This window comes from Cervus elaphus, chromosome 5 (assembly GCF_910594005.1).
Source record: "Cervus elaphus chromosome 5, mCerEla1.1, whole genome shotgun sequence".
Lineage (NCBI taxonomy): Eukaryota > Metazoa > Chordata > Mammalia > Artiodactyla > Cervidae > Cervus > Cervus elaphus.
The window spans coordinates 88,436,212-88,440,119 of record NC_057819.1 but is presented as its reverse complement, the minus strand read 5'-3'; positions in this window follow the sequence as shown (position 1 = coordinate 88,440,119).

The following is a 3,908-nucleotide window of genomic DNA, read 5'->3' as shown; positions in this document are numbered from 1 at the left end:
TAAAACAAATAAAACATACAAGAGGAACTTCTTGAAGTGGACATTTACTTTAAAAGCTTTCTAATGAATAAAAAAATTACTCTGTTAAAAAAAAAGAGCATTTATCATCTAGCAATAAATATTCAATATATTTATATGTGTATAAATATATCTTTAATATGGCATATTATAATATTGCCATACAAATGATATGCTTCAAAGTAATCGAGAGTGGGTGGGCATGGAGATGAAAGAAGATTGTGATTTTATTGAGGTTGATGGATGAGTGTATGATGGGTGATTATATGATTGTCTCTACTTTTGCATGTGGCTGAAGTTTTTAATGATATCAAGTTCTCTTTTTAATGACTGGTCAACTTCCAAATTCCATTGAGTCCAATGACAGGACCCAAGGGAAAGAAGGGCACCCTCATCATTGTAGCTGCTTCCAAATATCGTGTCCTGCTTCCAAATATCGTGTCCTGGTTCCCAAGGTAAGGAGGACTGAGACGACACCAGGGGAGCTTTTCCACGCCCTCTGCTTCCTTCCCGTCTCTGGAGAGTCACGTGAAACTGAACAGCTTGAATAAGCCACATGACGGGTGAGTAGCTCGGTCAGCCCGGGCGTTCACCATACCTATGATTTTATTTATTAGCATTCACTTTTCTTCCCAGGTTATTTTTGAAACTTGGAACACGGACCTCTTCTGGATGATAAATTGCAAACTATTGTAATTATTAACATAAAGAAGAATGAGAAAATGGGGACTGGGGAGCTGTAAAGAGGGTGGGGGAAAGAGGCAGGGGCCTCCATGAACAGGAAGTTAATAGAGGAGGAGGAAGAGCAAAGGAGATGAATCACATCCAACGGGAATCAATCAACATTCACCGCATGCATAATGTGTATTGAACATTTGTCTGGATAGAAAAGGGGAAAATGTTGAAGTAAATGGGACGTTATTCGTCCTCTTAAAGTGCCCACTGCCATTTATTCACTCAAAACATGTATCGGAGTGCCTACTGCATGCCAGGCTCTGTTGGAGGGTAGATGATAATAAAAAGATGATTTAACACACTTTTCCAATTGGCATTAATGAGGGCTGTTCCAGTTGTAATAATACATTACAATTCAAATCAGCTTTAAGCAGAAACGAGAACTTACTGGCTTGTGTAACTAGAAAGTCTAGGGGTGGCTTCAGGCGCATCTGGATCCAGGTGCCGCAGCGATATTGCCAGGAATCTGTCTCTCTCCATCTCTTGGACCAGCTTCCTTCTGTGTAGGCATCATTCCCAGGCAGACTTTCCCACTGGCAGCAACAAGTTTACATCCTACAATGTTGGCAGCAAATGTCCTGGGATTGGGGCTCCCTGGAACAGCGTGGCCCAGGGCCCGTTCCCAGTCAGGGAGAAGGAATGCTCAGATGGGCCAAGCCTAGATGGCAGGCCTGGCTTTGCGACTGGGGAAGAGGCTGGACCTACTCAGCCTCAGCACAGACAGAGAGAGGAGAAAGTTCCCCAAAGGATACTCACAGCACGGCCTCTGGAGGGAGGGAGGATGGATATTGGCTGGACAAAGCAATCAAAGCTCTCCCAGGGCCTTAGAGTCATTCATTCACCCACTCCTTTCAATAAATCCATCGAGTGTGTGTTGTGTTCCAGACTCTATTCTAGGTGCTGGAGATACCAAAAAGACAAAGGCACTGGGATTGTATTCCAGAAGTGAGGACAGAAAACAAAGATATCAACAACATGTTTTTATTTAAGTTACAGATCATGATGTCCCATGAAGCAAATAACACTGGAGACACTTCAGAAGATGAGCTAGAGGGGAAAGCTCACTGCGATGGCTTGTTCAAGCTGAGACGGGGAGGCCGAAAGGAGCCTTGAGCATCCCATGTGCATAGCAGGCAAATAGACAGATACCCTGCCCAGCAGGACAGCAAGTGTTTGGTAAAATGGACAGGATCCCTCCCTTGGGACATCAGGGAGGCGGCGATGAAGTCCTCTGGAGGGGCTGAGGGAGGGCAAGCACAGGGTAGGGTCAGAAGGCTTTGCACAGACTTTTTTGTTGCTGTTGTTATTTAGAGTTGGACACGACTTAGCAATTGAACAACAACAATAATTCTTTTTTTTTTTTTTTTTGTCCTCACCACAAGGCATGGGGCATCCTAGTTCTCCCACCAGGGATTGAATCTGTACCCCTCTTGCAGTGGAAGGATGGAATCTTAACCACTGGACAGCCAGGGAAGTCCCCACACAACCATTTAAACTAAGTCTTCAAGGATGAGTAGATACGAGGTAGGACATGAATGAGAGAATTACAGGCAAGGGGATCAGGCACGTTTGAGGGAGAGTGAAGCTCAGCCTAGTGGACGCCCTGGGGTGACAAGAAGGGTGCGGCTGGGCTCACCAGCCGGGGAGCTTAACGAGGCCTTGGTTGCTTTGTTAACCGCCCCCATCTGGTTTGAATGAATGAGTCTCTCTCCTTCTTATCCCCCAACAACTAATACATCTTGATGAAGCCAGATAGAGGGCGAGGGGACTCACCAAACAGAGTGAAGCATGACCTCTGACCTCAGCTTGCTGGCTGTGGAGTCTGCTAATGGACCGTGAGTGAGACTCACCTTGACTCTGCACTGGAAAAAGGCTTGAATACAATCTAGGGCACCTTGCAATTTTCTAACTGGGGCACTGAGGTTCAGAGAGGGCAGGCATCTCAAACAAGGTCACACAGAACAGAGACCAGAATCAGTCACTCCCCCTGCTTCTGGGCAAATGAGGGCTTTACCCCTGGGACCCCTCACCTTGAGGTCCTATTTCTACCCTCAGGACTCCTGGTGCAAGTCCAGGTTGTTAACATGTGAAGAAGAGGTGGAAACTCCTCAGCCTTTACTTCCCCAAGTCCAGTTCCTCCAACTTGACCCCGATGTCTCAGGGTCAGACTCTCCCCCCGACCCCACCTCGAGTTTGTCAATAGTCTCACAGTCCAGTGCTGGTGACTGGACCCTAACTTCCCACAGAGAGAATCATTGCCTCCTTTACTCTGAGCAGCCCAACCTCTCCGCCCAGGGTGCTGTTCAGAGAAGCAGGAGTTGAACTCAGCTCCCCCAGGGTCATTTTCAGCAACTGAAGATTCTTCCAGGAAGCCCTCCAGGGAGGATGTTTGTGGACTGCATGGGGTTTGCCCCTGGCAGGGGACTTAGCAGTGGGCTGGCTGGAGGCGGGAAGCCGCCACGGCCAGAAACGTGAGCCTGGGTCCTTCCCTCTCTCTCAGCCCTGACCACCATGTCCACCTCCACCCTTCCTCAAGTGGCTGCTTCGAGTGGAGCATGGGGGTGAGCAGCGCGCTTTGCAAAAAGCCTGGAGGCCTTTTTGCCTTGCTCTGCCTTGGGCCGCTTGGTCTGCCTCTCCAGGCCTCCCTTCCATCATCTCTGATAGGGATGCTTACATGTTTACACGCGTGCCTTTCTCTTAGGCAGTGCTGACAACAATCACTGATTGCTGGAGGCCACCCCGAAGCTTCCCAAAGGTCATCAGTCATCATGGTCTCTGTGTTATTGTGAAATGGGGCCTTTGTCTTTAATTAAAAATGGTTTTGGTTAAGAGTTGGGACTGTGCCTTCCCAGCCAGGGAGATGCTCCCAGACCATCCCAGAGGCAGTAGGAAGGAGCCATCAAGACTCAGCATGGCCAGATCAAAGACAGACCCCCGGTTAATCTAGATTTTGGAAAAACAATAAATACATTTTTTAGAGTAAGTACATCTCAAATCTTCCATGGGGCATACTTATACCAAAAACATTTATTTACTGTTGATCTGAAATTTAAATTAACTGATCATCCTGTGCTGTATTTTAAATGGATAACCTACAAAGGCCTACTGTATACATATACACACATATACACTACATGGAACTCCACGCAATGTTA